The sequence below is a fragment of the Myotis brandtii genome, unplaced genomic scaffold, assembly GCF_000412655.1.
Source record: "Myotis brandtii unplaced genomic scaffold, ASM41265v1 scaffold29, whole genome shotgun sequence".
NCBI classification, from domain to species: Eukaryota; Metazoa; Chordata; class Mammalia; order Chiroptera; family Vespertilionidae; genus Myotis; species Myotis brandtii.
Window position 1 is genome coordinate 957,352 of NW_005361075.1, and position 16,542 is coordinate 973,893.

The window sequence follows — 16,542 nt, forward strand, 5'->3', positions numbered from 1 at the left end:
GTTCCTTTGGAATAATCTCATCCCCTAGAAAAATTCACTTCACTTTTTGGGTCTCCACTACTCCAGGCACCTGTAAGGATTCCTTTTTCTTTTCCTTTCCCCCAACGTTTCGCAACGGGACACGTGTGATCTGTGTGTCCCGAACTCGTTCAGCCTCGCTCCCCAGACCTGCCCACTAAAAGCCTGGCCCCTACATCTTCCCGGAGCCCCGCCCCTCGGCCCCTTTCCAATTCAGGCCCTTCGGATCTCGCCCTTCCTCCACCCCCCCACCCCCCCCATATCTCGCGAGAGATGAGCGCGCCTGGCCGGACGAGAGGAAAGTATCAGCTCCGCTGAGGGGGGGAAGAAGGAGCTGGAGACAGATTGTGGGACCGAGCACGGGCGGGCGGGAGGCGACGGAGCTGCCAGCGGGTGAGTCCTGTTAACATTAACTAGCCCATGATGGGACGAGAGTCTCTCCTTCAACCCTGACCAGTCCCAGTCTCCCAGGCCGGGGTCTCCCCTCCTAGGTGTGTTGGACGGGGGCGCTGAGGCGGTGGCCGGGCCCTGTCTGAGGAAGAGGGTGGGGCATGGGCTAACGCTGGCCAATAAGAGAGAAGGAAGTAAGATTGGCGGCGATAAGCACTAATGGGAGATCGTCTTTACCTTGCGGAGTGCCGCCCCTCTTTCCCTCCTCCCGCCTCCTTCCTTTGGGGGGGAAGGCGGGGCCAGAGGCCTGAAGTGTGGGGAGAACTTGGGGGTAAGTAGCCCCGGGGGGCACAGGGCGTGGCAAGAAGAGGGGAGTTGAATCCTGAGGGATTGGAAGTGTAGTAGTGTAGCCTACGGGAAGGATCCTGGGATTGGGGTGGAATGGGAGAAAGGGGAGGGGTGCTAAGCTGGCTTCTGAAAGAGTGGGGTTAGGGACTTGGCATTGGAAGAAGCTGGAGGTAATAGGCAGAAGGTAGGGATGAGTAGGTGAAAACATGGCAGTAAGTGAGCCTGGAAAGATAGGTAGGGTTTAGTCATTGGAAATGAGAAGCATGGCATTTCGATTGAATTATAAAGAAGAATATCAGGGACATGGTATCAGGAAAAGTATAGATTTGGAAAAAATTAAGTGAATGAGTTTAGGACGACTTACATAGTGGTGGGCTTGGTAGCCAAAAGACTGCACTTTGAGAAGGGTATGGGGGACTCCAGAGGTGAAAGGGAGGTGTTTGGAAAGGAGACGGCTGATGAATGTAGGTATCAGAATAGACTTGGGTACTGTGTTAGGGCTTTTGGTGGGTATGACATCCAGTCTGGTGATCAGCCTGCAAGAATGCTGGATAGGGGTTGAGAAGGATAAGAAAAAAAGAACACTTTCATCACTTCTACTCTGATTTCCTTTTCCCCTCTCTAACTGTTCCCACATTTAATCTCTTCCTAACTCGGGGGTAGGGGCCTGGGACGGAAGCAGTCCTAGTCGGAGTCCCAGAAGGAGTTATCTGTTGCTCGAATTGCTTGTTTATGTTCTCGGACGAGGGTGTTTACTACCCAGAGCACCTCCTACCCCAATTCCCATGTTGCTACTTTCCTAACTTTAAAAGTTTGTTTTCTGCTTAGTGGGTGTTTTAGTATTTCTGAAGGTTGTGTCATAAGTGAAGGTTTGTGGGAGTGTGCACAGTTTTCTCCGCAAGCCCACTTGATCCCTATGTTTAAAAACTTTGCAATAGTGTAAGTAATTTCTGTAGAGACATCAGTCTTTATAGGTTTTCTAAGCACAGAGAAATATACTAAACTGAAGTTTGTTTTGTTAAATACGTCTCACCTACTCATATTCTTTAAGAGTTGTTAAATGGATGGTTGCAGTTTTAATTAGCTTATGTGATATATTTTTAAATGGTGTAAATAAAATGGACACATATTTCAGGAAAGTGAAAAATTTCAGTTTCTTCCTTTGTGTCCAGACTCAGAAGCTAAATATATGTCACTATATCTTAGGGCAAGGGTTAGGGAAATCAAACACAATTTGTACTTAAACATGGAGGATGTAAGGTAAGTGGAGACTATTACGAAATGTAACATGTCTGTAAGGAAAGAAACTGAAAAGTTTGGCAGCTATACTAAGTAGTCTTACCAGTTCTTAATTCTGTACAGAATAATGACAAGCCTTTGCTCTTTGTTTGATAGTTGTGTATTATTTAATGATGAATTGGACTAATATAGCCAATTGGACTAATAACTACTTTATTAATACATATATTTATCTTTTACATTCCTTCTCTTCTCCTTTTACTTTTTTAAAAAAATATTTTTATTGATTTCAGCGAGGAGGGGAGAGGGAGAGAGAATTAGAAACATCAGTGATGAGAAAATCATTGATCGGCTGCCTCCTACTAGGGATTGAGCCCACAACCTGGGCATGTGCCCTTGACTGGAATCGAACCTGAGACTCTTCAGTCCCCAGGCCTACGCTCTATCCACTGAGCTAAACCAGCTAAGCCGTCATCTTTTACTTTTGAGAAGCAAATTAATAGCTGAAATACTGTTAAAGCTGTTATGTGAAGAGAAATCAGAGTATGTTGTTTTGTATTAACCTTTGGTTTTCAGCTACCATTTGAAGCTTTTTCTCTTGGCCAGGAAGTCGCCCATACAGCACACTGAGACCAATTGATTACTGATCCTTCAGCATTACTTAACTGAATTTGGTTCCAGTATTTCGCATTCAGAACATTACTATTAGAGATTCAGACACTTTCACAGTTTGCCTGGCGATAGCACACAAAAATATCCAACAAAATAGCAAAGCCCCTTGTTTTAGTCTTCCATCCTAGAATTTGTGATGGCTTTGACTTGGGCACTGTTAAATGCAAGATTTGTTTTTCCCATTTCCCACCAGTGTTAGCAGAAAGTTAGAGAGTGCTCATCCTTAAATTTGTGAATCAAGGGTACCATCCCATGATAGTTCCAGTGTTGTAATTAGTAAGCATTTTTCTTTATTATGGATTTTAAATATTAATGGATATCATTACTGTATCTCCTTTCTTTTTCCTCTCCCTGCTTTCAACCCAAAATGGAAATCGTGTTTTTTTTTAAACAAATTCTTAAGCTACTACTTTGCCTCAACTTTCAACCCAAAATGGAAATTGTTTTTTTAAACAAATTCTTAAGCTACTACTTTGCCTCAAGTAAAGTCCCTGGCTCTGTCTGAACACAGCTGCTCTGAAGTTCTCACAAGTTATTGTTTTGTACATGTCAAGACTGAGTTTTTCCTAGGCTGCAGTAGGAGGGAGTCAATGTTACAGCAGCCTCCTATCCACGTCTGATAAGGAGGAGCCTTCTCCTTGTGAGGAAGTTTTGGGTGGAGCAAATAGCATTGCCATATAAATATCTAATAAAGACAACTCTCTTTGTGGGACTAGTTGGCAGGCTGGAGTATAATTGTCCCTTATTTCTTGATAAACTAAAGTTAAGGTGCAGATGTTTCTTTAAGAAAAACAAATGCAGTATTCATTTAAAAAGAAGCAGCATTAATTTCTTTTGTTGTTGGTTTCTCTGAAAATGGTACTGATTTTAGAGTTCATGAAAAGTTTTCCATTTCTTTAGAAACATGTGAAAGAAAGCAGTTTTAAGTTTCTCATTTTTCAACGGTGCCTTCCTTCCTCTTAACAGACTTATTTTGGGATTAAGTATATTCATGAAATGTGAAAAGGCATCATATTTGGAATCCCTGCAGCATAGTCTTTTACCTTCCGAATGCTATAAGACAAAGATCCCCACTTCACAGATTCCCTGTTCCATTTTGGAACTCTACTTTTAGAACATTCTTTACATTGTGCTGAAGCTCTTTAATTCTGCCATCTCAAGCTACAATAAATAAACCTAATTGTCAGCATGGCAGTCCTTCAAATATTTGATGACAGTTATGTCTTGTTAGGCTTCTGTTACTGGGATAAATATCCCAAGGTCTTTCAGCTATTCCTTAAATGACATTTTTAATCAAGTTCAGGCTCCTCATGAACTTAGTTGCCTAAGTTTTTAGGGCTTCTTGTCTAGGTCTGAATATAACATCTAAGATATCTGATCAGTAAAAGTACAGGGGAGAGTGGCCTCTTTTTAAAATTGAACTCTATACCTCTATTTTTAAAGCCTAAGATCACATTAATTTGTATAATTGATTTTAAAAATATATATATTTTTATTGATTTCAGAGAGGAAGGGAGAGGGAGAAAGAAATAGAAACATCAATGATGAGAGAGAATCATTGATTGGCTGCCTCCTGCATGCTCCCTACTGGGGATTGAGCCAGCAACCTGGGCATATGCTCTGATCTGGAATCAAACCGTGACCTCCTGGTTCATAGGTCGATGCTCAACCACTGAGTCATGCCACCTGGGTGTGTAATTGATTTTTTAAATGTAATTGAAGACTTTACATTGATCCCAGTAACTGTCATCTTGTTAGTTTTGGTTTATTGTTTTAGCTTGATAATGTTATTTAGCCTCTTGGGCATTCCTCATATTTTTGTATCAATAGATAAATGTGATAAACATGACTCCTATGGTATATGTTTTCTTAATTTATTTTTTATTGTTGACAGTATTACAGGTGTCCTAACACCTAAGGTTTTGTTTTAGGGCACTGGTAAAATATATAAGGGTGAAGCAATGCTTTAACATCAGCATACTATCAATAGGTTGATATTAATCCATTAATCAGTCTTTTGGATAAAATTCATTTATGAATCCACCTACTGTTTATCACCTAACCTGTATTTCTTATGAAGTAGTAAGAGTTGTCCTGTTGTAATCTAAATATATTCTATTTCTGGGCATATACCTGAGCTCCTTGGCTAGAGACCCTGTTAAAAAAAGAAAATGAAGTTAGACATGAGTTACTATTTTGCCATCTTATGCTAATGTTTATAGATCACTGCATTACTTGCCAGTTGTTTAAAGCCATCTACTGAATAATTCATTTTATAATATTCTTGGTAAACAATATTTCATCAGTCTATAATTTCTGGACTCTACCTTCCCTGCCCCCTATTTTTTTCAAGTATGTTTTCCCCCAATTTCCAAGACTTCTGGTTCTGCTTCCTTTTTTTGTTTAAATTAATATAGAATAATTAGCAGTGTTTCTTTATAATTGTATGCTTTTTGTCATCAGGTGAAATTCTGTTTTAGAAACTATTTTAGGACAAAATGCTATTCCCTGAACATTTTAAGTTACATATTAAAGAATTAAACTATTGTCCACATAACAGTTGTATTATGGTTTTCCATAATGTTGACATCTCCAATTTAGACCTAACTTTTCATTTTCTGTTTGGAATAAAAACTTGTACCACCTGTAAAAAATACACATATATACACATACATGTAATTGCCATTTATAATTATATAATTTATTGGTGTGGTGGTCTGTATTTGTCACAGTATGTGCTGTAGGTGAAATGGTACTACAAATAAAATAGAACATCAGAAGACATCTCTAGGGACTAAGACTTTATGTTGGCAGCCATCAACTTTTCTATGTGTTAATTTTAGACCTGATAGTTGAATTTATGTTTGAGTAATTTAGCTGATAAATGCATTGCTAAAGCACCTTCCTCTTTGGGAGTTTTAATTTTTACTTTCGTTTTTAGAAAATTGCAAATTGTGAGTGTAAGTGTTCATGTGGAATAAAGTAACATGCTGTTAGGGAATGCTTTACATTTTCTTTTGATACCTTCTCATCCATCTGAGATTGTTCAGTTATGAATTCTCCTGGAAAGTAGAGGGATGGACATGATGACCTCTCAAGGTCCTTTCCAGTCCACACATTCATAAATAGAAGCTCATCTCAGGGAACTTACTATTGAAGAATCAGGAAGAAAAATGGACTGTAAAGAAAATAAAATTAAAATGGTTCTACTGACCCAGTGGGAATGGATAAACAAAAAGTAAGGAACATAAACAGCAATAAATAATAACTCTTAAGCCAAAAAACAGAACAAAAAGTCAACACCAACAACAAATATTTTTGCATTGGATCGTTTCATGTCTTAAAATATTTTATTATGACATTTTCTCTTTAGAATTTCCCTGGTGGACACTTTCTGTTGAAAGAATGTTGTTTTTCTGTTAAATCATAGTATTTGGCTTCCTTTCCTTCACTTGTTTGTCATTTTGTTTAGAAACTTTTAAAATCTGAATATACTCACTGTCTGTATGTAATGAAAGAAAATTCAGTTCAGTTTGAAAGTAAACATACTGTATGGCTTCTTTGGAAAGGAAGGATGAAGTGTTACAATTCAGGAAAGGTTTTATGAAAATATAAATTTATCTAATTTCTAAAACCTTGTAGGCAGACATCTAGGAAAGAGTCCCAACTAAACCAAAGGTGAGTTACTGCATTAGTCTTATGAGGAATATAAGGACACTTATTAGGAAACAAAACTCATTATAAACACATGAATTTAACTTTGTTAGTTTTTTTTCATCTTTGGGTAATTTTAATCCTAAGTATTCTCATGCATTTGAAACCCAACTGTGCAAAAAGTTTCTCTTTTCTATTCAATACTGCACGTATCCTTAATAAATATCAATTTATGAAAGTCTAACAGGAACCAAGATTTAGCTTAAAAAGTCACTTTTGAGCTTGTGGCTTGGGCCTCTGTGGGAACAGTACTGTTTTATCGTAGTCCTACCTTCCCAAAAAATCTAACTTGCTTTCTTTGAGTAGAATTACTTACTAATACCTTATTATATGGTATAGTGCTTCTTTCTGACATAGTGGACAAAGGAATCTTATATGCTAAATTAGCCAAATTTTATTTGGGGCTTAAAATTCATGCAGTAGAAAATTACTTTTTTTTCAGATAAAAATAGAGCATAACCATTCTTTTTGAAATAGGAATAAGCCTGACTATATTATAAAAAGAGGATGATTTATTGAATATAACATATAATTGCTGTAAATGATTTGTGTTGGCATCAAATTTCTTGCCAGTAATGTTTATTTAAGCTTTATCAAACTTGGGTAACACCATGTTGGTTTTCTTTAGCATGGTATTTCTGGTACTAACATGTCTCTTTGAGCGCCATTTCCTCTTATTTTTTATATGTTTTAATTTATTTTAAAGAGAGAGGAAGGGAGAGAGAGAGAGAGGGAAAAGAACATTGATGTGAGAAACATTGATCTGCTGCCTCCTGTATCCCTCCCCTATTGGGGATCAAACCCACAACTCAGGCATGTGCTCTGACCAGGAATGGAACTGGGAACCTTTTGGTACATGGGACGATGTTCAACCAAATGAGCCACATCAGCCAGGGCTAGCACCATTTTCTTTTCTTTTTTTAAGTTTTTTTTTGTTGTTTCTGTTAATACTCAACCAAGGATATATTTTCCATTTATTTTTAGAGAGAGTGGGAGGGAGGGTAGGGTGGAGAGAAAGTGCGAGAGAGAGAAATATTATTGTGAGAGAGAGACACATTGATTGGTTGCCTCCTACATGTGCCCTGACTGGGCCAGGGATTGAACTTGCAAACCAGGTACATGACCTTGACTGGGAATTGAACCCACGACCCTTTGGTGTGTGGGCCCATGCTCTAACCAGAGAGCCACACCGGCCAGGGCTTTTTTTTTTTTTTTTTTTTTTTTTTTTTCTCAAGCAGTAGTTTGCTAATATTTATGCATCTGTGTTTGGGACTGTTGAAAGTTAATCAGTGAGCATAGGAATACCCCAAATAGATCACGGTGTTGCCAGTATGTGGGCAGTCTTAGAAAAGATTTTGTTAAATTGATTTTAGAGAGAGAGGAAGGGAAAGGGAGAGAAACATTGATATGAGAGAGAAGCATCAATCAGCTGCCTCCTGCACACTCCTTACTGGGGATCCAGCCCACAACCTGGGCATGTGCCCTGACCAGGAATTGAATCAGCAATCTTTTGGTGCACGGATGACGCCCAACCAACTGAGCCACACTGGCCAGCGCAAGTCCATGAAGATTTCTAACCTATCTTTAAAGATTGGTATTTTAAGGTTGATTAGTATTGGTTTATTGCTTTAGGGATCCTACTTTATCTGAAAATGAATAGGAAAAAAACTGAAACACAACATTAGATTTTGACAGCTTACCAATTTCCAGGAATTTTTCTGTTTTTAAAATGCATATTGAGGCCAAACATAGGTATGATGTTCTCTATTTCTAGCTCTGCTTTCTGCTGTCACTTTAGCAAGTGGTAGCTTCTTTGTTTTTGCTTTATTAACTTTTCTGAGGATAGTTCAAAAATAGTTCCTTGAATCCTCCAAAAGCCTAGAGAGATAAAAACTTCTACTCAAGTAGTTGGCTGTATGAAGCTGCTTCCAGATAGGTTCTAAACTTTGGCCATGTGTTGCCTAAGTTATGACTCAGCCTAATTCTCACTTCCATCTGTTTTTTGTCATTTGCTACAAAACTATTTGGTCTAGTTAATCTGGGTCCTTTCTTTGAAACCTTTTCCTGCATGTCTGAGCCTGAAATTCAAAATTAATTTCAACCTGCTCTTTGATTGATCAATCCAGGGTACTCTACTGTTTATGTATTTCTTAAAGCAGTGGGTTTCCAACTTCTTTTGGTCCTAGAATCCACCCCTTTTTCTTCTTAAAAATTAATTGAAGACTCCAAAGAATTTTTGTTTATCTTGGTTATATCTATTGATATTTAGTATATCAGAAGTTAAAGTGGACAAATTTTAAAAATAGAAATTTATTTTAAAATAACATAAATAACAATAGTTTCCAAAAGATTTAAGGGAAGAGCTTTAAATCTCTTTAATGTCTGACTTAATAGAAAACAGCAGGATTCTCATATCTGCTTCTGCATTCAGTTTGTTATGATATGTTGTTTTGGTTGAAGTATATAAAGAAACCATGGCCTCAGACAGATATGTAATAGGAAAAGAAAAGGTTCTTTTACAGATAATTATAGATAGTCTTTATTTTTTGATACTACACCAAAACTTGAAAAGTGATAGTTTGTTAAAGGTTAGATGTGTAAAATCAAAAACTGTATCTGTGAACTTTTGATACTCTGTTATAGTAAAATGCATTGGACATGCCTGGGTTGCAGATCAATCCCCAGTAGGGGATGTGCAGGAGGTAGCCAATCAGTGATTCTCTCTCATCATTGATGTTTCTATCTCTTTCCTCTCTGAGATCAATAAAAATATATAAAATGTATTGGGCCCGGCAGATGTGGCTCAGTTGATTGAGCATGGACCCATGCACCAAGAGGTCCCAGGTTTGATTCTCAGTCAGGGCACATGCCTGGGTTGCAGATTTGATCCCCAGTAGAGGGATTGGCTGTGCAGGAGGCGGCTGATCTATGTTTTTATCTCTCCCTTCCTCTCTTTCTAAAATCAACAACAGCAATAATAAAACATATTTAAAATGCATTGGCCTGCCTTGCCCTTTAAGTAGATCTTTAGCCATGTATGATTTCAACACCCATGAACGTTCTGAAAGGGATCAATAGGGATCCCTGGAGCTCACTTTGAGAATTATCTTATAGTACCAAACTTGAAAAATACAGCTTCTTACCATACAGAAGGAATATAAGCTCTCTATTTTAGTGCTTCTCAAAGGGTGTCAGAATTACCCAAGGCGATAATTCTTGGAAGCCAAAGCCCAATGAATATAGGAGGCCTAGGAATCTGTTTTTTAATGAGGTGCTAGGTGAATATGCTAAATATTCAGAACTAGGGTTAATTTTTTAAAAACATCTTTATTTTTTAAAATATATTTTTATTGATTTCAGAGAGGAAGAGAGAGTTAGAAACATCAGTGATGAAAGAGAATCATTGATTGGGCCTCCTGCACTCTCCTCAGTGGGGATTGAGCTTGCAACCTGGGCATGTACCCTTGACTGGAATTGGACTGGGGACTCTTCAGTCTACAGACCGATGCTCTAGCCACTGAGCCAAACTGGCCAGGGCTAGGGTTAATTTAAATTAACCACATTTTAAGAAAACATAATTTCTAAATTTTGAAAAATTAAATAATTTAGTAATTGTCACATTATCAAAGTTTTTATTGCCCAACCAGTGTGGCTCAGTGGTTGAGCGTTGACCTGTGAACCAGGAGGTAACTGTTCTATTCCCAGTCAGGGCTCATGCCTGGATGCTGGCTCCATCCCCAATAGGGGGTGTGCAGGAAGCAGCCAATCATATGATTTTCTCTCATCATTGATGTTCCTATCTCTCTCTTCCTCTCTGAAATAAAAAAAATATATTTTTAAAAAATAATTAAAAAGCCTTATTAACAAAATATACACTCTAACATTTGTCATAATTGGGATATCTTAATTAACCATGTATTTTAATTAATAACAGTATAAATACCAGTAGTTGGCAACTAAGGCCAGATAGTAAATATGTTAGGCTTTGTAGGCATGAGGTCCCTGTTTAAAACTACTAAACTCTGCCACTGTAGCACAAAAGTAGTCATAGACAGCATGCAAAGAATAAGTGTGGCTGTGTTCCCATAAAATTATATTTATGAACACTAAAATTTGAATTTCATGTAATTTTTACATGTCACAAAATATTCTTTTGATTTCTTTAATCATTTAAAAATGTAAAAACCATTCTTAGCTTGTGGGCCATACACAGATGGCCAACTAGATTTGGCCTATGGGCTAAAGTTTGCCATTCCTTTATTTATTTATTTATTTATTTATTTATTTAATTTTTAAAAAATTTTGTTTTATTTCTTAAAGTATTACAAAGAGTATTACATATGTCTCCTTTTTTCCCCCCCCTTGACATTCCCCAGGCTTCCCCTACCCCCCAGTGTCTTGTGTCCATTGGTTATTCTTATATGCATGCATACAAGTCCTTTGGTTAAAAGTATGGGGAAAAAAGAAGATAAAGGTGCTTCGAATGTAAAAATCTATATATTTTCCTGAGAATTTTAGATATCCATGAAGCTTTAAATTATTTACCCTTTGTTGCTTTTAAATTGCAATTTGAAAAATCAATATATTTTGGTAAGAAGTCAGTTTACAATGCCATCTTTTTCTTAAGTTCAATTTTAAGGAAATTATAGAAAATTACTAAATTGTACATATCAAAGTTTTCCCAAAGAACAATATATTTTCATTACAAGTACCTATGGTACTGTTATATTGGAATTCAGTGAGTTAGACAGAAGACGCCTAAAACAGAAGCCAAATTCGGTGCCCTTTATAAAAGGCGGCCATGAGAGGACTTGTGTCTCTCCAAAACCTTGCGGCCCCGAATGAACTTAGGGGTTAGCTTATAAAGGCAAAAACCCCCCACAAAAACCCATGTGCTGGGATGGGGGCAGTATGCTTAGCAGATATCTTGCAGAAAGCTTGCAGCCTTGAGCACAGCTCAGATAACCAGAAGACACCTGGCATGGGAGGAACCACAGACGGACCAGACCCCCACACGGGCAGAGCGGCTTGCAGGACCAGATAATTAAGAGGGGGCAGTGACTAGACTATAGGCTGATAAAAATGTACATTAGGTTACTGGCACAGATTCAGATTGCTAGCCCCTCCCCTAAATGTCTTATTTTCCCCATTATTCCAGCAAGTGGGCTTACAGAAGCTAGAAATAGCAGAGTTACTTTAATCAGGGAGGCTATCTGGTTTAGTTATTTCCTGGAATTAACAGAACAAAGCACCATCTGTGTTTAGTGGAAAATTTTAAATGGCAGTTCTTACAAAATGGAGGTTACGGGAACAAGATGGAGTGCCTATGGTTCAGATGGAGGGCAAGGAACAGGATGGAGCAGGTCTTTTCAAAGCCCATTGTTCAGTACAAAATAAATATTGCAGTATATAGTTATGTGTTAGTAAAAATAAATGGTGGCTATAGATTAATCTACATATAATGAGTGCCCTAAATATTTGTCAAATTCATTAAGATATAAAGATGGAAGAATTCATCCTAAAGTCAAGCACTGAAATTAAACACAAAATGAGAATAATATAATTTTCACTTACAGGAACCATGATCATATTATCATAAAATTAAATTTTCCCCAAGGTAATGTGATTTCTACTGAGAAAATGTTCAATAAGAGTATAGTTAGTAATATAAAAATTTCTCTACATTAAGGATTATAAATTGAAAAAAGATTATTGAATTTCTGTTTTAATAATGGAAATTCAGTTCCAAACATGAACAAAAAGGAAGTAGTTGATACTAGGTTTGCTTTTAAACTGTACAGTTTACAAAGCCTTTATTGAGTTTTATGGCTGAAAATGCCATTTCACATTTAACATTCCTGATAGAAATCCTTTACTATATTCATTCCACCATGGACACCCTCCGGTCAAATTTCTTCTGTCAAAATATATTTACTTTTATCATGAGCTTGTCATTCTACTATATTAAATTTGCGGACACAACTAGCACTAACCACTGCACAATGAGACTGCTGACTGACTGGCTCACTCAACTCGTGCATGAATCACGCGCGCCTCCCCCGCGCTGCGTATTCCGCAGCCCTCCTGCGCTGCGTCTCCCGTCGACCGACGGACCACACCCCCCACTTCTTCTAACGCCACTTCTTCAAAATAGACTCACCCAGGCCGAAAACCGACTTCTGTGCATGGGCCACGAAGTTTCAATCGCACTGTGCTGGGGTCCAACCCCAGCAGGTCCAGGGGTCCCCAAAGGTGTGGACGGAGTCGGCGAAGAAGGAATGACACGGAGACAGCCTTCAGTTGATCAGCAGCCTAGTCAGGACCTCTAGCCAGGATCTCCAGCCAAAGTTCTGGTCGGAGTTCTGGTTAGGAACTGATCAGGATCTGATGTTTATTGTCTTGTTACATCTATATTTATACCAGCCGATTTTAATCCTGTCAATTTCTATTACAAAGGTTAGGGCGTTTCTTATCTCCATTCCAGGGAGTAAAGATTATGTAGCTTAACTACCCGCCTGGCACTTAGTTAAGGGGTTGTATCCCCTCCCTAACCTCGGGGAAAAATCCCCACCTGGGGAAACAACCTTTCTCGGAGAGGTGACCTTGGTTAAAACACATGGCACTAAGGAGAGCAAACATATTAAGAACAATATGCTATATATGCCAGGTCCCTTGAAACATATGCTGTGCAGATGTTTCTTCCCTGCAGCGACTGTGTCAAGCAGCAAGGATGGACCGGCTTCCAGCAAATTCCCCCTTTTTTGTTTTTTAAATGATAGCGCGTGTAAATCAGTGGCCACCTCTCAGATTGGGCTGTTTAAGACTCGGAAGAAGACTGGCAAGCAATGACAATAAGCATAGCTATAAACATAGTGGACGGATTGCACAAAGAGCCTTGTTCCTGTAGAAGGTTGCTGGCCTCTTCAGTCAAGGGATTTCAGCTGTCCTCAAGTCAGTGGTTTGGTTGTCCTTGTCGCACTGTACGTGTGCGTCCGCACGTGGTATTTTGTGGAAGAGCCACACTCAAGGGGCCAAAGAGCCGCATGTGGCTCGCGAGCCGCGGTTTGCCGACCACTGTCCTAGACAAATGACACTCCAAGAACTTGTAGTCCTTCAAATTAATGTTTCTGGACATTCGTTTATATTATAAACATATAGGAGACACCTGTTGTACGTAAACTTTTGGAAATATACAATTCAGTTAGCAGTCAGTCTACAGTATGCAAATTGTCATCCAACTTTAAAGAGTTATGAAAAAATGTGGTGTCCATTTTTATATCTTACTTGGGGTATGTGAGAACAGGTAATTTAGGATTCAGGCCAACCTCAACTTCTTGACACATCTTTTGCCTGTTTTTTGTAGCTCTCTGCCTCAGTTTTCAAGTCTGTTAGTTAGCAAAGTGCTTTAGAAAAAACCGATATAAAACAATAAGGTTAATTAGAATAAGGTTATAGTAATATATATGCTTTCTATATAATATTTTTGGGGCCATTGATTTACCTACTAATGAAATAATATATGTAAACTGATGTTATGCTAAATAATACAGTGGAAAATGGACCCAGAATTTAGGAACAGAGATTTCAATTACTAAATAAACTACTCCTAGTAAAACATGAGCTTCCTTTGTTTTCTAGGAGTTCACATAACCTGCATTATGGTCTAACAGTTCTTATGTTTATTGGAATCTTCCTTAAGTCAGTTTTTTTTTTTAAATACATTGATTTCAGAGAGGAAGGGAGAGAGAGTTATAAACATCAATGATGAGACAGAAGCATTGATTGGCTGCCTTCTGCACGCCCCACACTGGGGATCGAGCCCACAACCTGAGCATGTGCCCTTGACCAGAATCAAACCCAGGATCCTTCAGTCCGCAGCCTGACGCTCTATCCACTGAGCCAAACTAGCTAGGGCAGTTTAAGTCAGTTTTCTAGCGGCACTGAGTATTCTATGGTGAATAAAATGTTGGGTCGGCTGAGGTATAGAGATAGTGTTTGTACTCTGCTTAGCAGCAGCTAAATTATCTTAGACTTTGAAACTTGGTATCCAAAGTTGTGTTCTTGGAAGAGATTTGTTTGTGTATCATTTCTTTTTAATATCATAAGGTAATGGAGCCCATAGAACTTTGATTGGGTGCCTGTCTAAATTTTTTAGGTTGTTTATAGCTGAGCTGAAAGGCATTCAGTACCTGGTAAGCTTGGTAATCAGCTCTCTTTATTCCCTTTGTGATAGATGGTTGAAGAAATTTCTGTGTTTATAAGTAATACTCGTTGTTAGGGAGCATTCATGGGATTCTGAAAATGGGTCCTTGAAGGCAACAAAGGAATTATCTTGAACTGCTTAATTTACCTTGTGTATCGATATGTTTACATTTCCACCATGTCTATTTCTATATGAAGCTATTCGCTTATAATTTTAGAAAGTTTTTTTTGTAGTCAATTTTGAACTTAATTTGTCATTTGGTTCTGTTACTTTGTAATAGAGAATGAACAACTTTGTATGATTTGTAAATATACTGTTTAGTGCTTTGAAATAATCTAGCAGAACCCTGGCTGTTGTGTCTACGTTGGTTGGAGTGTCCCCCTGTACACCAAGAGGTGGTGGTTCGATTGGGGCCAGGGCACATTCCCAGGTTGCAGGTGCCCTGGTGAGGAGCATGGTTGGGGTGCCTTCAGGGTACAAACGGGAGTCAACCTATCAGTGTTTTACTTTTTCATTATGTTTCTCTTTCTCTCCCTCTCAAAAAACAAATAACAAAAAAACAATTAAAAATGTTATTTAAAACAGTGTAGGAGATATGGGCCTTTTAATAAAACATATAAACATATGTTTTTAAGTCATGCAGATTGACATTCTTTTTTATTATTAGATTACATTATAATTTTAAAAATTTATTAAAAGCAACGTATGATCATTGTAGAGACTTTGGAAAATACTGAAGTACAAAGAAGAAAATAAAATAATCTGGAATACCATTACCCATTCATAACCATTATTAACATTTTGATATTAGTATTCTCTCTTTCTATGTTTATTATTTTGTTTGCTTTTTTATAGATTTGAAATTATGGTGCATATGTAATTTTATATCCTGCTTTCCCCTCACTTAGTATATAGCATTTTCTAATGTCATTAAATAGCTTTCAGAAACATTCTTAACTTAAATATAGTCTGTTGTAAGGGAGTATCTTAATTTATATTTATCCCTTCTTAAACATTTAATTTGCTTTATTTTTGTTACAAATATGACTATGATGAACATTTTAATATATAAATAGTCTATGTTTCTGGTTGTAGCTTCAGAATAAAGTCCTGAAAGAAGAATGATTTGTTCAAAGGATATGAGGCATTTTAATATAAATATTGTCAGATTGCTTTCTAGAATTACTGTCCCAATTTGTACTCCCAAAAGTTGTATATTAAGCTGCCCTTTCTGCTGCATCCTCAATTAGCATTTTTTTACTTGAAAATATAGTTTAGCCCTAGCCGGCTTGGCTCAGTGGATAGAGCGTCAGCCTGCGGACTGAAGGGTCCCAGGTTCGATTCCGGCCAAGGGCACATGCCTGGGTTGTGGGCTCTCTGAAATCAATAAAGAAATATTAAAAAAAAAAAAAAGAAAATATAGTTTAACAGCTCTGGACTAGGTTTTGTTTTCAAGGGGCAATTAAGGGTTAACTTTACAGATACCTCCTCCCCATTTTTAACATTCCAACCAAAATCTATAGAGCTTTCTCTATGGTATTTGGATTATAAGAAAAGCACAGAATTGGTTGAATATCTATATATAAAAAGCCAGCGACCGTAATGGCCATAACAACCGTAATGACCGGTCGCTATGACGCCCACTGTGGCCAGCGAACGAACCGCTGGATCAGGGGCTGGGGCCGGCTGGCCAACCTTGCAGCCCCTCCCTCTGCCGGCCTGCCCCTGATGGGACTCTCCCGATTGGGCTGCCAGCCAAACGCCCCTCCCTTCCCCCCAGCCAGCCCTGCCCCCAATCAGCCCACCCCACCACAATAGGCCCGCAGCCCCTCCCCATGGCCGGCCCACCCCTGATCGCACCCCCCCAATAGGGGGTGGGGCTGAGCAGTCAACCTCCTGCAGACCCTCCCCCCGGCTGGCCACACCCCCAATGGGACCCCACCACCCTGATTGGCCTG

At 38.5% G+C, this 16,542-nt stretch overlaps 1 protein-coding gene across 6 annotated transcripts in view; it reads left to right on the forward strand.

Annotated features, from left to right (window-relative positions):
- The first annotated feature begins 280 nt into the window (after positions 1-280).
- Positions 281-16,542, forward strand: part of ATF7 (activating transcription factor 7) — a 102,550-nt gene continuing 86,288 nt past the window's right edge. For 3 of the 6 annotated variants that reach the window (XM_005869152.2, XM_005869154.2, XM_014542041.1), the window contains exon 1: positions 678-739. The gene's annotated coding sequence lies outside the window, so the exon portion shown is untranslated. Of the gene's footprint in view, positions 412-677; positions 740-16,542 lie in introns of those variants that run through there. The other 3 variants (XM_014542036.1, XM_014542040.1, XM_014542037.1) reach the window with 2 other exon arrangements.